This window comes from Kogia breviceps, chromosome 2, assembly GCF_026419965.1.
Source record: "Kogia breviceps isolate mKogBre1 chromosome 2, mKogBre1 haplotype 1, whole genome shotgun sequence".
NCBI classification, from domain to species: Eukaryota; Metazoa; Chordata; class Mammalia; order Artiodactyla; family Physeteridae; genus Kogia; species Kogia breviceps.
Genome location: NC_081311.1, coordinates 80,791,354 through 80,808,863, shown reverse-complemented (window position 1 = coordinate 80,808,863; position 17,510 = coordinate 80,791,354). Strand labels below are relative to the sequence as shown.

General features: G+C 45.1%; 1 long non-coding RNA gene across 3 annotated transcripts in view; it reads right to left on the bottom strand.

Annotated features, from left to right (window-relative positions):
• LOC136793568 (uncharacterized) overlaps window positions 1–15,949 on the bottom strand; it is a 39,467-nt gene extending 23,518 nt beyond the window's left edge. For 2 of the 3 annotated variants that reach the window (XR_010839010.1, XR_010839009.1), the window contains exons 1-3: window positions 15,765–15,949; window positions 14,707–14,820; window positions 5,903–5,980 (exon numbers count right to left, since the gene is read on the bottom strand). This is a non-coding gene — a long non-coding RNA (uncharacterized lncRNA). Of the gene's footprint in view, window positions 1–5,902; window positions 5,981–11,091; window positions 11,272–14,706; window positions 14,821–15,764 lie in introns of those variants that run through there. The other variant, XR_010839008.1, reaches the window with a different exon arrangement.
• Between the last annotated feature and the right edge of the window lie 1,561 nt (window positions 15,950–17,510).

Genomic DNA, 17,510 nt, shown 5'->3' with positions numbered 1-17,510 from the left:
TAAGCCTTTAATCCACTTTGAGTTGATTTGTGTGTATGGTGTAAATAGGAGTCCAGTGTCATTCTTTTGCATGAGAATATCCAGTTTTTACAGCACCATGTGTTGAAGAGGCTGTCTTTTCCCCATTGTATATTCTTGGTTTTTTCTCAAAAATTAATTGACCATATATGCCTGGGTTTATTTCTGAGCTATCTATTCTGTTCCATTGATCTATGTGTCTGTTTTTAATGCCAGTACAATACTGTTTTGATTACTATACCTTTGTAATATACTGGTGACGCTTGAACAACACAGTTCTGAATTGCATGAGTCCACTTATATACAGATTTTAAAAATAGATATGTATCGCAGTACTACATAATCCGATCCCCGGTTGGTAGAATCCGAGGTTGCTGAACTGTGGATGTAGAGGAGGGCCGACTGTAAAGTTATATGCAGATTTGTGACTGTGTAAGGTGTTGGCACCCCTAACCCTTATGTGTTGTTCAAGGGTCAACTGTAGTTTGAAGTCAGGAAGTGGGGGGCCTCCAGCTCTGTTCTTCTTTCTCAAGATTGCTTTGACTATTCAGGGTCTTTTGTGGTTCCATACAAATTTTAGGATTGTTTGTTCTATTTCTGCGAAAAATACCATTGGAATTTTGATAGGGATTGCACGGAATCTGTAGATTGTTTGGGTAGTATGAACACTGAAACAATATTAATTCTTCCAATCCACTTATTTGTTTCTTCCTCAATTTCTTTCATCAGTGTTTTATAGTTTTCAGTCTATAGATCTTTCACTTCCTTGGTTAAATTGATTCATATGTCTCATACCCTTTTTGATGCTATTGTCAGTGGGATTGTCTTTTAATATCTCTTTCTGAGAGACTGTTGTATATTGATTTTGTATCCTACAACTTTACTGAATTTGTTTATTATAGTTCTAACAATTTTTGGCAGAGTCTTTAGGGTTTTCTATATATAATATCATGTCATCTGCAAACAGACAATTTTACTTCTTCCTCTTGGATGAAAGCATTCTTTTAAATGCACAGGCTGAATTTAGGGAAAGCACATGTGTGGAAGAGCATGACACCATGCCCATGCTACAAGACTAAAAACTTCCTTCTCCTTCTCCACAGTTGGCTGCTGGGAGCACTGAATTTCAGGAGCATTTAAAAGAGAAGATTTCATCAGTCATTCGGAGGCATGGATTTTAAATGCAATTACTGTATTTAATTAGCTGTTTCATCTTCGGTGCCAGTGAATTTGGAATTTAATCTCTGATTGCATGAAATAGAATACTAAGCAGCTTACTCCATCGAAGGGCTGATGGAGTAGTTTCTTGGTTGGTGGGTAACGTGGCCAAATTCCTCACAGCCACCATAGATAAATGTCAGAGACAAAAGGACGGAGGAAAGGCACCGGCTCTTATGAAATACTTAGATATCTTTTAAGTCATATGGAAGACACAGTTCAGGCGTCCTCTTTTGGAGCCCCACCCCCTGCCGTGCTCTTGCTGGGCGGACCCCACCACTGCCCTCACCTCAAATACAGCGCCTACTCCAGCTACTTGATTGTCTCCACGTCTGCTTTGCTTACAGGATTAGAAGCTCCAGGTGGCAGGGGCCATGTCTTAGTAAACTTTGTGTTTGTATCACCGAGTACAGTGACTGGCTTTCAATAAATCAATAAGTGGACAAGCTGCCAATTAACATCAGCAAATGTATAAAATCAGCAGTTTATTTAAATAGGTGTTTTCTATGTCTCTAAAGAAAAATGAACCATTTAAATGATATCTACTTATCAGTCCCTTTCCAAGATAAGCCTCCAGCAAAACCCAGTTTTTTTCATAGGTTGGGAGGCTCCTTTCCAGCCCTATAGCCAGACCCTTGTTATCACCACAGGAGAATTCACAGAGTCCAGGATTTGCTGTGACACTGCCCCTGTTTGTAGGCTTCCTGGTGGATATCTGTATAGAGAAACAATCAGTAAAATCAGGAGATGAGTTTGAGGTTTCTGAAAAGAAATGCAGCCTCAATCCTCAAATTCAGATCACCAAATAAATTACTTGATAACAATATTTGAAAACATATGAATAAAGGTAGGCCATCAAGTTCAAGTGTGGCTTCATGTATTGGCCTGAATTCTACTTTTGGTTTATAGCATATCTGTGAAGTTTCTTTTAGTCATTACTTGGATGTAAGCTTCCTGAAGAGAAGAAATGTATCTGTGTGGTTCAAAGCTGTATCCTCAGTAGACTCAACAGTGTCTGGATCGTGGAAGGTGCTCAAAAATACTTCCTGAGTGACTGAATTTGTTCATGTGGTAGCCACTGGGATAGAAGCTGGCTATTGAAAATCGTGAGCTGGGACTTCCCTGGTGGCGCAGTGGTTAAGAATCCGCCTGCCAATGCAGGGGACATGGGTTCCATCCCTGGCCTGGGAAGATCCCACATGCTGCGGAGCAACTAAGCCCGTGCGCCACAACTACTGAGGCTCCGTTCTAGAGCCCGTGCGCCACAACTACTGAGCCTGCGCTCTAGAGCCCGTGCGCCACAACTACTGAAGGCCTTGCGCCTAGAGCCTGTGCTCTGCAACAAGAGAAGCCACCGCAATGAGAAGCCCGCACACTGCAACGAAGAGTAGCCCCCACTCACCGCACCTAGAGAAAGCCCGCGCGCAGCAACGAAGACCCAACGCAGCCAAAAAAATTTTAAAAATCGTTAGCTACTTTCTTGTTTCCAAAAAAAAGTTTCAGTGGATCAACCACGGAAAGAGCATAGATGCCATAGGCGTGAAAAGTTTTTCTTGTAATGCTTTTCATCCCCAAAGGAGTAAAAGAAACCCCTAAAATCTGTAGGGAACATGAAGCAAGAAAACCTCCCCCGTCAAAACATGTCCCGAGGAAAGGCTTTCCCTTGGTGCCACAGGGAATGCAGGGGTGCCCCTCAGAGGACTGTGGCAGCCCAGCTCACCCTGGGAGTGGCCTAGCCAAGTTAGTACAACAGAGACCCAAGTGGTAATGCCAGAGAGAAACCGTAATGACAAACAGAAAAAAGGACATCCAGGGCCCCCCAGGCTGAATGAAGCATATCCATCTGCAGGTGGAATGAATATGTGTAGCCTATGTGTGGTTTGTGATTCCCCCATATCCCTCCTGCTGCAGAAGTGAGAACAGCAAAAACCAAACAAAAACAAACAGAAACCTCGCTGTGGTTTCTGAAGACCAGGGTTTCCATAGGTGACCTGAGAGGTTTGTAATTTCCACATGAAGCTATTTGCCAAGTGACTCATTCCAAAGCTGGCGGGAGAAAGATTGATTTTCCCATCAGCCCCCTCTCCGTTGTCATGGTGGCTAGAGAGACACTGGGGAACAAAAAAGGGGACATTCCAGTTTTTCCTGTGCCCGGTCTCTCAGCCCCAGTCCATTTGGGGGAAACGATAGCTCTGGATATGGGGTCAGTTTAGAGGATCCTTGGTGCAGTGGGTTCAGACCTCACCTCTCAGACACTAATGACCCCCCGGGAGCTGCAGCCAGCAGGGCACAGACCTGGCACAGTCAGGGCAAAAGCTGGGCCCCCCTGGCCCACGTCCTGCCTGTTGGTCACTCACCCCGTGTGCACATATGTGCATCTGGGAGTGTGTGTGCACACACGTAAGTGTGTTAGCAGGAGGAATGTTCAAGGAAAGAGAGGCAAGTCCAGACCTAACTCTCAACAGTTACTCACTCTAAAATCTGAGACAAGTCCTTTAGTCCTAAGAATGCGTTTTCATCCCAAGTAAGGTGATAGTGAAGAACACGAGGTCCTCCACTCCTCAGAGACCAGTCAAAGCCCTCTCTGCACTGCAGGGAGCCATGAGAATGCTCGCCCTTCTGACTTCTGTGTTTCTTTTCTCTCTTTTCCCTGCAGCTGTGTCCCCGGTTGGACTGCCTGGTGGAGCCGGGTGCCCCCAGCTAGGGCTGTAGGCCCCTGAAAACAGAATTTAGGGCTTGCCAGATAGGACAGGCTGGCTCCACCCTCTATATGGGATTTATGTTGATATGCAGCCCCATCAAGGTGTAGGTCACCTGTGTGGTTTCCACCAGCCCGTCTCCTTGTCTGCAGCTGTCCTTCCTGTTCACCAAGCCCAGACATTGATGACTGATGCATTCCCACCTGATAACTGAAAAGGCCTGTGCTTATAGAAGTTCTCTAAGTGATGATAACAGTAGCCACTGAGGTGTACCCATCACTTTTGTGCTGGGCACTTGGCCAAACCCACTGCAGACTTCCTCTTATTTAATCCTTACGATATTCCTTAAACTAACTGGTGTTATGTCCATTTTCCAGAGGTGGAAACTGAGGCTTAGAGAGGATAAAATCCTGGCCAAGATCACATGCTCTCAAGTGGCAGAGCCTGGATTGAAACTTGGGAGGTGGGACCCCAAAATCCTTGCTCTGAATCGTAGTCACCAAGCTCAGTCAGCTATGCACTATCTCAGCCCACGGGGGACACGTGGAGTTATGGGAAAGGGAAGAAGTAAAGGATGAGAAAAACTGATTCTGGATGTACAGGCCCTGGGTGAGGGTTAACACACCCCTTTCCACTGCCTTGTGTGTGTCTATGTTATTTTCCCCCTTGGCTCCCAAGGGAAAGGGAGTGAGAGTCTAGTTCGAGGCTGTCCCAGAACCATCCAGGTTCTCTGCCTCTGGCCCCGCAGTGACCGCTGGGCTTCTCTTGCTGCCTCTCCAGTCCTGCCAGGGGACAAGTACAGGCTGGGGACGGTGGGCCTGGTGTGGTCCAGGTGGAACATAAGCAGGAAAGCTCTCCTGTGGGTTCCCAGTGAAGTGAGGAGAAGAGAGAGGGGGTTCTGGGTTATGCCCCTGGAGTTGAACTCCATCCTTACTGCTCATGTCCACGCTGCCCATAGCCCCATTGGCTCTCGAGCTTCACACTCCACTGGACAGGGCACTGAACACAGCAAAGAGGACCAGGGTCTGCCTCCACCCCACCCCGCCCCGGGCCCTGCCCCTGGAGAACCGCAGGCAGCTCTACTGAGAAGGGCACAGGCCAGGTCAGAGAGACCCGTTCTCCTCCCAGGCCCGGCACCACCTTGGCCACACAGGCAAACACATTCAGCTTCTCTGGGTTTCGGATTTCTCATTCTGAAAATGAATGAGGAGCTTGGGTTTCACTAAGTCTCTACAAATTCCTTTCAGGGCTAAGACCCAGTGATTCTAAATCTCTCCCCTTCTGGGCAACCCCATTTCCATTCTCCTCCGGTGAACCAGCGGGGACCTTCTTCAGTGGGGGTGACGGCAGAGCTCCCAGGAGTCCGGGGACCGAGGACACGGGAATTACAGAAGAGAAGGGGGATTATTTCATCATCTGGCCGAGGAGGAAGTGGTGCTCTCCACAGCCCCATCCCAGACGCAGATTCCGGGGCCACAAAACTCTCAGGGCTCTTAGTGCGTTTCCAAAGGACAAGACTTGTGACAGCCCCGCACCCAGAAGCTGGTACCCCTCCACAGTGGAGACTGATGCTCACACAGGCGGAAGTGGCTTTTCCCCCCAATACTCCCTCATTGTCACTCGTGATTAAGTGAATTTAACAACACCCTCCCCCTGCACCAACCAAATGACCTCTCTCCAAATTTACCATGTTCTAACTGTTGACTTTGTTTGATTCACTGCTATAGCCACTGCATAACAATCCGGAGGGCTATTGTGCAGCGGGAAATGACTGAACTTCAAGGAGCTCTGTTTACGTCCGGTGAGAGAGAAGGAAGGGATATTAGCTTGAGGCTCCCTTAACCCACTTGGCTATGGTACTCTTCAAAGTAAAATATTCCAAGATGAAAGTGGAGATCAAGTTACCAGCCAATAAAGACGTGGGGAAAATGAGGAAAGAGATATCACGTGGGCAACGGTGGACAAACCTTTCTCATCCGTGGCTCTCGGTATGCAGGGGACGCTCAAGGTGACTGCCCACGTGTTCTTCTGTCTCGCTGACTTTCCTAAAGCAAGATCAGAGAGCAAATCATAAATGGGGGCAAATTCCAGCCAGGTCTTTCAACCAGCCATTTTGCTCTATGAAGTGTCACAAGGTTACAGGATAATTGGAGGGTTTGGATAAGCTGGTGAGGGAATAAGGGCTTTTCCCAAGGATGATAAAAGCAGAGAAGCAGCTCTCTGCACTAAACTGGCTGCCCTGTTTCTTCCAAAATAGGTCCTCTAACGTGCAGAAGCAGAAATGGAAACCTTCTTAAATCCCCTTGAATGTTTGGAACGGAACAAAACACCTATTTCATGAAAGAAATTACATTTTGGAAGATGCCAGCAACAGGAGGCACCAGCTGCTTGGTCACCTAAGTGTTTTTGGAAAAGGAAAAGAGCTATTCAGCATGAAAGATTCAGGAATGTCTGTTGACATATTAAGGAAACAACCTCAGGGGACGACAGCTGACAAAGCTCCAAGAAGCATTACCAAGGGAACAGTGACGCAAACGCGTTCCGTTTTCACAGGCTGGCCCGCTGCCAGGCTCCCTCGCCTGACGGCTGATGTAATGCTAATCCCTATCTGGGTTAGCGTTGCTTGGATATCAACTCAAGCGGCTCAGTCAGCTGCAATCAATAGCAAGCGCCTTTTATAGAAGGTAGTAAAGGAAAAAATATGTATACAGAGAGAGAGAGAGAGAGAGAGAGAGAGAGAGAGAAGTTCAGATTCTGGAGTGCTCAAAACCTATACATTGTGCCAAAAATGGGGAAGGAAAAGAAAAGAAGGTCCAATACAAATCTAATTAGCATCTAAACACACTCAGGTATCTTTTTGTGGAATAAGGCCAGTTGTCGACAAAAGATGCTACTATTTCATAATACTAGTTTCTTTTAAAGCATAACTAAGGAATATGCCTAATTCCCAGCTGAGCCAAATGAGGATGGAAGAAAACAGAAGACATTAGGTGGGAATGTGAAAGTAATGATTTTTTTCATTATTGAATAAATGGACTGATTCCTTTTAAACCTCTGTGTAAAATATTGCTTTTGAAAAACGACTATCTTCAAGACCACTGTTTTCCAATTATTTTAGAATCAATAATAATAAGAAGAATTATGCAAATTTAAATCAGTCTTGGATTGAATGCTATGTCAAGTGTCCTCTAGAATGTGCTGAGGGGGCACTTTGCATTTTCTCTCTCTCAGGGATGGTAATTTTAACTGTCCAAGAGTGATGAAGAACCCATTTTAAAAACTCACTTCAATTATGCATATTCTTCTTTCTTTCTAGGTTATACTTAGAGGGAAGGAACCAATGTGGTCTTACAGAGAACACCAAGAGCAAAAACATCCTTGGTTCCAAGACTTTCAGAGTGTAAATGATAATAAAAAATCGGGGTGCGGGTGAGAGGGAAGGATGAACACCAAAGGAGATAGTTATTTTTAATAATAATGAGATGAAAATAATGATGATGACACAGCACATTAGATGCATGAATTAAGTCCACTAGGATGGAAGTGACGTGATAAGAATGACATATTATTCATCTTTTACATGTTTAAAACACTTTCCTTCTAAGGTAGTGGAGTTTTTTTCCAACCTAAATGAAGCTTAAGCTTCAGGGAGTCTATAAACCACATGAATTTATATGAAAAGTTGATGGATATGCACATATTTTTGTGGGAGGAGGGCTCCCACCTTTCATTAGCTTCTCAAAAGGATCCAGCAGCTCCTCCAAGGTTAAAACTGATGAATTCTAAGGGGTTAAAAATCCTTCAGGAATTTAATCTCAATTATCCTTCACTCCCCAGTGAGATCATTTATTTACAATTAGAGAAAGTGGGCTATTGAGAGGCTAAGTTGCTTGCCCAAGGCCAATGAAGGGGTCCGGTTTATTATTATCTGTGACACTAGATCAGATGGTCCCCTTGCATGAGTTTCTGTGGCATGTCCATTAGTCAGGAATGTCCCTTTAGAGCACTGCTCACAAGGGAAGGACCAGAGGAAGCTCAGGATGCCTGCTGATGAGGTCAATTTCAACTCAACGGATCTGCCCCATTCTCCATCCTTTCCCATGCCCGCCCAATCTGCCCTCTCCACCCTCCCACTCCCCGAAGGCTCCTTTCAGTGAGGCCAAGGCTAAGGAGAAGACTCAACTGCAGTATTTCAACATTTTAACAGTCTTCCATGAGAATGTGATTTTAGTACCACCTTTCTTTGATAAGGCAATGTTTGCTTCAGAATCTTGAAACCCTTCCTATCTGGCAGAAAGGATACAGAACAGGAAACTAGGGCACACAGATAGGAGGGAACTTCCCAGCATTGTAGAAAATAGGATGCAAATTTAGTTCTCCAGACTCGCAGCCTGGTCTGTTCTACATTGACTTAGAGCAGCAGCTCAGCCTAAGAATCGAGCAGTGCGTTCTCCAATCCTTCCTGCCTGAGAAGAGGAGTCAGATAGCACAGGAAAGTCCTCAAATAGGGAGCTGAGAGAAGGGAGTGGATTGGAAGACGTGAGACTGGGGATATTTTTCATATTAATATTAAAAATTGTAACATTTGATGCCATTTTACCATTATAAAGTAATACTTGTTCATTGTAGAAACTCTGGAAAAAAAGCAAAAGTGAAAAGAAGAGGAAGGAAAAAAATATCTGTAAGCCCATTTCTCCCAGATACGATCCTAAATGAACAAATTTCCTCGTTGTTAGGACCAGCTCCTCCTCTTCCTAACCATGACCCTGAAGTCACAGATTCTTCGTTTCTTTGGGAGGAAAATGCAGATGATAAAACCTTTTTTGCATGTCTCACAGGGTTGCTACACAGCTCCGATAAGATTATGGATTCGAAAATGAGAAAACTTATTTGTAAATCACAAATATCTGTGGTATCAATATAAGGAATTCATACGATTAACCTTGGAGGTTGCTTCATCACTACTGTACTCACAGCTGCTAAAACTATCCCCTTAAAAACACTGCTTCTCAAGCTCATTCCCTGCTTTAGAATTTACTGTGGATCCCTTTGGCCCCTTATTCAAATCCAAGTGTCCCTGGTCAGACTCTTCTCAATCCAGAACCCAATCTCATCTTTGGTACCACAAACTATGATCATTGACACCAATTCTACTCCATCCAAGTAAATCTTAACAACACTGGCCCACAGATCGTTTTATATTTTGAAACTTTCCATACGCTTTCCCTCATATATGACATCTGAGCCCACCTTAAAATGCAGATCACTTTTAATGCTTCATTTCATGTCATTTCCATCCAGAGATGGCATGCTGAGGAAAATGGGTAACCTACTCGGAGCTAGTTTTATACATGATCATTACATGACATGTCGCTTAAATTCACATCCATCTTGTGATTTTTCTCTTGCAAACTTTTGTTTTCATTCCCTACATCCTTTTCTAAAATGCTTAAAAAATAGATTTTTACAAAACATGGGATATGAATGTCATTTGTTGTGTATGAATTTGCTAAGAAATCGGGTGTACCACAGCTGTTATTTTTTCCACATATCCTACTCAATCTGTCATGCATTTACTATGTTTTATAAATATGTGACATATTTGGAAATATATTGTTCACATATCTTTCATGTTTTCCATTCAAGGCATGCTAAAAATATAGTATCAGTTTGTCAACATCTTGCAAAGAAGACAAGATCTCCTCATTTGAAAATTCTAAGAGAGTCCGGAGTCCAGACCAGGCAGTTATTCCAAGACATTTTGCTTCCTGTTTCTCACTTTGCCATGCTTGGCAATGGCCCTGTGTCAGGTAGAAGTTGTGCCTTAAGCATCTTGGGTACAAAAACGTCTGAACTGTGTGACTCAAAAGCAAGGTGGTTTACTCAGACTGCCTCACGTCCTAGAATGCGTGTGCAACTGGACACAGGAACGCAGGCAAAGTAACGGTCTGGGTTCTCTCAGGTTCTTTCTGATGATTCAGCAACAGCCCACGGAGTTAGTGCTGTTGGGACGTTTCCATTAACTGAACGCTCTGAGGTGTGCAAATCATAAAATGAGCTGGCTTCCAGATCATTAAAAATGCTTGTTTGCTTTTCCGTGTATATGACCACAGTCCTGGATGGAGGTCAAGTCATGTAGTTCCCCGGAGAGTTTAGAATCCAGGCATGGTCTTGTGTGTCTGTAACGCTTGACTTGGGGAAACTCAGGAGGGAATGGGAGACATGGGGAGTAGAATCTAAATATCAGTTCTTTAGAAAAAACAAAAACAAATATACTTGTTCTTTCTTGGTCAAAAGAATAAAGCAGTGGTTAAATCAGGAAAACGAATAAGTGTTCTTCAACTCTTTTAAAATTATCTTCAATTTTATAAGGTACATCTGTCAGTTTCTTTTAAATAAGGGCAAGTTTAGCCTAAGAAACCCATCCTCTAGATCTCATATTTTCAACACAAAGAAGCATTGCAATGACAACCACGATTATTACACTGTTATTATTAATTACATGTTTATTTCCTACATTAATTGGATCTTAACACATTAGCAGTCAATTCTTTCCTTGCAGGAGGGAAGCCTGCTCAGCGGGCCCTCGCTCTGCAAAGCTGTCTCCCCAGCCTGGACTGTATCAGCATTTGTTCTGCGCAGCTGCACGGCTTGGGCTGGCCCCAGACTCCCCAATAGCTATCTCCCTTCCTTAGTGTGCCTGGTACAGACACACAGGGGACCAGGGGATAATGGAAGTTGGCTGTGGATGCTGCAGAAGAGATTTTTTTTTAATTTAATTTTTATTTTATATTGGAGTATAGCTGATTTACAATGATGTTAGTTTCAGGTGTCCAGCAAAGTGATTCAGTTATACATATGTATATATATCCATTCTTTTTCAGATTCTTTTTCCCATATAGGTTATTACAGAATGTTGAGTAGAGTTCCCTGTGCTCTACAGTAGGTCCTTGTTGGTTACCTATTTTACATATAGTAGTGTGTATATGTTAATCCCAACCTCCTAATTTATCCCTCCCCCCGCCCCCCACCTTTCCCCTTTGGTAACCATAAGTTTGTTTTCGAAATCTCTGAGTCTGTGTCTGTTTTGTAGATAAGTTCATTTGTATCCTTTTTTTTAAAGATTCCACATATAAGTGATATCATATGGTATTTGTCTTTCTCCGTCTGACTTACTTCACTTAGTGTGATCATCTCTAGGCCCATCCATGCAGAAGAGGTTATTGATCTAGAGCTCAACTTCGGGGTAAAACTTTGAAGGAAGTTCAGAAGGGGTTCTTTCTAACGTGTGCCCAGTTTATGGGAGACGCTTGGGCTGTCTCTTCAGAGTGCCTCCCTGCTTATCATTGAAAAAAAGAAAACCTGTTGGTTATGTGATCACACGTCCACCTTTTGAGATAGCAGTATATTATTAATCACCAGCTCCTCAGCAATCTGCAGCAGGACAATAAAACCTTTGTACCCACGGTTTGTTCTTTCAAAGCCTTTTCGGCCCATCGTCATTTTGCCTGTTCAGCAACCCCACAAGGAAAGGCGGGTACTATTTCCCCCATGTTCCAGGTGGGGAAAGCTCACACAGCTTTTAGAGGATGAACTGGAATGGAACCTAGCTTTCCCAGCTCGTTTTTCTTTCCTTTGAGCCATAGACTCTTTGGATTGTGACCTATTCATACTTCCTTCCACCTCAACCCATGAAGACCTATGGAGGAAAAAAAAAAAACACAACACCTTTTTTTTCAGAGTGTGCTCTGGAAGAAACTTTGTGTCTTAAAAATATTAATTTATTGCCAATCACTAAATTCTCAGTGTCCATGAATTATGTTTCTATTGTTTGCCTAATTCTCTGCTAAGCGTAATGACAGATCAAAATATATAAGACAACCTCCCTATTCTGAAGTAGCTGATTGTCGAAGGCAGATTGTAAGATGACCTCCAAGGCCCCTTGCTCTTGTGTAATCTCCCCCTCTTGAGGATGAACAGGGCCTTAATTTGCTTCTAGCCAATAGGATCCAGCAAAGATCATAGGATACTATTCCTGTGATTTCATTATGTTATGTGGCAAAGGTGAAGGGATTTTGCAGATGTAATTAAGATCTCTAATCAGTTGCTGTAAGTTAATCGAAAGAGAGATTATCATGGGTGGGTCTGACCTAATCAGATGAGCCCTTTAAAAGAAGGTCTAGAGGTCAGAAACTCAAAGTAGCATGTTCTCTCTCTCCCTTGCTGGACTTGCAGAAAAACTGCCGGGAGATCTACACCTTCACGGAAATGAATTCTGCCCTGTGAACTTGGCCAAAGATGCTGAACCTGGCTGGGACCCCAGCTCCAGGTGACAGGCTGATGGCAGGCTCCTGAGACCCTGGGCAGGGGACACAGCTAACTTGTGGTAGCTGTAAGGTCATAAATGTATGTGGCTTTAAGCTGCTAAATTTGTGGTAATTTGTTCCACATCAATAAAAAATGAACGCACTTATGATCTAGGAAGGGGTAACTACTCAAGAGAATTTATCTGTAAAACCTAAGATTTGTAGAAAAAAAAGAATTTTTTTAACTTCTTGGAGCATTACATAAGTAAGATGTAGAGGTGATATGTAATGCTAATAATTATACCATGGTAATAAAAGCAGTCTTGTCATTTAGAAACAGTAGTGACAGCTGTATCTTCTCTCCCTGTCTGTCCTTGTCTCATACACACAGTAGCTCAACCAACTGCTTATAGGAAGATCCTTTTAGTACCATTAGCAATCACATTTAGAAACATCAGATAACTATTCCAAGAAGGCATTTTTTTCATCTTTATTGGAATATAATTGCTTTACAATGTTGTGTTAGTTTCTGCTGTATAACGAAGTGAATCAGCTATATGTATACATATATCCCCATATCCCCCTCCCTCTTGTATCTCCCTCCCACCCTCCCTATCCCACCCCTCTAGGTGGTCACACAGCACCGAGCTGATCTCCCTGTGCTATGCGGCTGCTTCCCACTAGCTATCTATTTTACATTTGGTAGTGTATATATGTCCAGGCCACTCTCTCACTTCGTCCCAGCTTCTCCTTCCCCTTCCAAAGCATTTTAAATTTCTCTCATGTCCCGAGCTGTCACATTGGAGAGGAAGAGTTGGGTTCTGTGCCAAATCACAGGAAAAGATTTCTCTGGAACGCCAGGATTTCCATAGGTGCCCATTCAACCCCTAAGCATGTAGACACTTTGAGGCAGTGCCTGAAACAGTGCCTGGATTAATAGGAACACAGTAGGCACATAGTAGGTACTCAGCAAATATACAAAAGTGGCATCTGCTCTGGAAAATAATCTTCACTTTAAAACTGTCAGATGGGGGGTGCTTCCCTGGTGGCAAAGTGGTTAAGAATCCACCTGCCAGGGCAGGGGACACGGGTTCGAGCCCTGGTCCGGGAAGATCCCACATGCCGTGGAGCCACTAAGCCCGTGCATCACAACTACTGAGCCTGCGCTCTAGAGCCCACGAGCCACAACTACTGAGTCCATGTGCCACAACTACTGAAGCCCACGCACCTAGAGCCCAAGCTCCGCAACAAGAGAAGCCACCGCGATGAGAAGCCCGCGCACCGCAACGAAGAGTAGCCCCCGCTCGCCGCAACTAGAGAAAAGCCTGCACTCAACAACGAAGACCCAACGCAGCCAAAAATAAGTAAATAAAATAAATAAATAAAAATGTCAGATGGCATAGAGAACAGACTTGTGGTTGCCAAGGGGAGGGGGTTGGGGGGGGTGCATTGCGAGTTTGGGGTTAGCAGATGCAAACTATTACATATAGAATGGATAAGCAACAAGGTCCTACTCATAGCACAGGGAACTATATTCAATATCCTGTGATAGGGCTTCCCTGGTGGCGCAGTGGTTGAGAATCCGCCTGCCGATGCAGGAGACACGGGTTCGTGCCCTGGTCCGGGAAGATCCCACATGCCGCGGAGCAACTAAGCCCGTGAGCCATGGCCGCTGAGCCTGTGCGTCCGGAGCCTGTGCTCCGCAATGGGAGAGGCCACAACAGTGAGAGACCCGCATACCGCAAAAAAAAAAAAAAAAAAATCCTGTGATAAACCATAATTTGGAAAAGAATATGAAAAAGAATGTATATATCTGTATAACTGAGTCACTTTACTGCACAGCAGAGATGAACATGACACTGTAAGTCAACTATACTTCAACAAAAAAATAAATTTAAAAGAAGTCAGATGGAATGGTTTGTCCATTCAACACTTATTATCCATGGATAAGTGGATTTGGATAAATCCAAATCCATGGATTTGACCTGAAAGGTTACATTTTAGTGATCCTTTCTAATATTAACTTCGTTAGTGTGGACTTTTCTTGCAGCTGTGATGATGCCTAGTGAGCTGAATGAGGCAGGGTAGTGAGAGGAAGCCTGGCCAGGTGGAGGACATCCCTGACCTGCTCTGAGGACTCACCATACATCTGGGGGGACAAGGCTGGTGACATAGCACAGCACACAGCTGAGCTCACAGGTAGGAGGAACTGAGAATATTCGTTTCTGTGTGTAATCCTGTATGGAGCCCATTTTGACATCCAATGCAAAAATAATATTAATGAAACAGGATGGGGGTGAGCAGTGAACAGTGCAAAGCCCCAGGCAGTGATCATGTGGTGACTTTACAGGATGCCCCAAATAGCAGCCCCCGACTTACTGCAGTTTGCGAGCTGGGCCAGGCCGCTTTGCCCACCCAAGCTTTCATCCCATCAGTTGAAAATTAGGGATAATTATGTTGCCTACCTCACAGCGAAACGGTGATAGAGCTCCCACGAGAATGAAGATAGTTCACATTGACATGCCGAGAAAGGAAGGATGCTCCATGAATATTTATAACTATGATTCACAGAGGGAAACCTAAAAGGTAAAGACAGGGGTGACTGGCTGGGTGTTACAATGTCAGGGGAATGCTTCACAGTCTGATTCTGATTCCAGAAAATTCCATGGGCATCCTAGTGACCTCACCAACTTCGGTGCCTGCCGGTTTGAACAGGTAGAGAGTACCTGGCCTCTGGGGCGCTGGACAGGCAAAGCCGCCCTTGTGCTGTGAGTGAGCTGTGCGCCTGCCTGGTGTCACTGTCTTTGTCGGGCGTGGCAGTGGCTGGCGTGGCAGTGTCCTCCCTCCCCTTCCCCAGCCCCAGCCTCCATCCTCTCCCTCTGCAGCGGCCGATCAGTGGCCTTCTGTGCTCCTTTCTGTCCACGCTTCCACTGTGGCTGGACTCACTCTGATTCACAAGCCCTGGATCTTTCCTGGGCAGCCCCAGAGCACGGGGACCAGGTGGGGCCCGGCTTCCCAGGGAGCGGGGAGGGGGACTGTCTTCCAACTGAGAAAGGAAAAAGCCCTTGAATTAATCAGGATTTAAAATCCCCCAGTGATGGCCATCACGAAGAAAACAACGACCGTCACGGGGGAGAGGAGGCAGGGGGCCGTGGGAAGGCAGCCGCCACGCACACGTGGTGTCCGAGGTGGAGTCCCAGACCTTCCCGGGAAGGGAGAGATCCTTTCTGGCTGGCTCCCCTGACTCTGTGTTTCCTACAATTCTACAACAAAGATCCAGGAACATGAGAAAAGGAAGCTGAGAAAAATGTGTCCTGTAATCCAAATTCAAGAAAGAACAGGACAGACAATGTGAGCCAGATAGAAATGAGGCCAAGAGTGCTTTCTTGGGGCCCCAGCACTTTTTTTTTTTCTTTCTTTGTGTGTGAAAAGCCCAAACCTGTTTAACTGCTTCGTGTGAGCTACGGTTCTGGGATGCAGTTCACAATGAGAAAGGAAATCTGATTAGCACTGGCAACCTCACCTTCAATCTTAGGTCAATCTAGTCCAACGGCACATTAAGAGTGATTGGGGGGCTTCCCTGGTGGCGCAGTGGTTGGGAGTCCGCCTGCCGATGCAGGAGACGCGGGTTCGTGCCCTGGTCCGGGAGGGTCCCACATGCCGCGGAGCGGCTGGGCCCGTGAGCCGTGGCTGCTGGGCCTGCGCGTCCGGAGCCTGTGCTCTGCAGCGGGAGAGGCCACGACAGTGAGAGGCCCGCATACCGCAAAAAAAAAAAAAAAAAAAAAGAGTGATTGGGTGCCTTGTGACCACCTAGAGGGGTGGAATAGGGAGGGTGGGAGGGAGGGAGACGCAAGAGGGAAGAGATATGGGAACAAATGTATATGTATAGCTGATTCACTTTGTTATAAAGCAGAAACTAACACACCATTGTAAAACAGTTATACTCCAATAAAGATGTTTAAAAAAAAAAGTGAGAGGACGGGAGGGAGAGGGAGAGGGAGAGGAAGCGGAAGCAGGGGACACAGTTGAATGAAGGGTTATGCTGAGAAAGGTCGTCTTATATCAGCTGCAGAAAGCGAGCATCCCTTCTCATTGCCGACCCCGATAAATCGCCAGGTTCCATTGCACATGCATGGGCACGGCTACGACCCGTCCCTCCACTCTCTACGTCAGGTCCCTGGTATTTTAAGTGATCAAATTTCTACAATTAGGACTGGAAATGTACTATTAACAACCCACATTCGTATATTGCTCTACAGTTTGTGAAGCAGTTGTGTAATTGTTATCACATTTGGTCCTTCACCATCGAGCTAGGGGCCAGATGGTACTGGCCCCATTTTACAAGTGAGGATGCTATACCGAGACTCAGGAGATTGCCGCTTGAAGAAGGTCACAGAGTGACAGGAATCCAAGGCAGAGACAGATGCCAAATCTCACGACCTTTCCCCTGTGCTGGGAGAATGGCCACAGTGGACACAGAGAGGGAAACTGAGGCCCAGACTAGCATAGTGATTTAGTTACTCATTCACTGTGTAAATGACATAGTGGAGACCATCAGCTCTTAGAACACCTTAGAGTTTCGACCTATTAAAATCGACGTTGTTATCTAAGACAAAAAAGACCTCCAGTTGGGGTTTCCCTGGTGGCGCAGTGGTTGGGAGTCCGCCTGCCGATGCAGGGGACGCGGGTTCGTGCCCCTGTCCGGGAAGATCCCACATGCCGCGGAGCAGCTGGGCCGGTGAGCCATGGCCGCTGAGCCTGTGCGTCCGGAGCCTGTGCTCCGCCACGGGAGAGGCCACAACAGTGAGAGGCCCGCGTACCTCAAAAAAAAAAAAAAAAAAAAAAATCCCAAATCCCAATCAATTCAGGCCCAGATCCCAATTACTGGACATGCCGAATGTAAGGTGTATGTTTTTCCCCTTCCAAGTTCTTTTGTTGCATTGCTTTTCCTACGGCGATATTAGGCTGTTTCCATGATGTGAGACATCCTTCCTTTCTAGAATTTCCAGGAAGCGCCGTTGCCTCCCACGTGTTAGATTTAATGTAATTCAAACCGAAGTTTGAGGCTATTTCTCCTAATTCAGGAAAAGTTGTGAGCTTGGCAGCTCTGATGGAAAGAATTTTTTTCTTTAATGGTAGTGGATTTGGGGGAGGGGGTGTTTTTCTCATTTTGGTTGTGTGTATATGTTTCATAAGTGCATAGGAGAATTAAGCTCAGAAAGCAACTGCTTGGAGTGATAGAAGCTCTTGTAATTCGTGTTGTGCATAA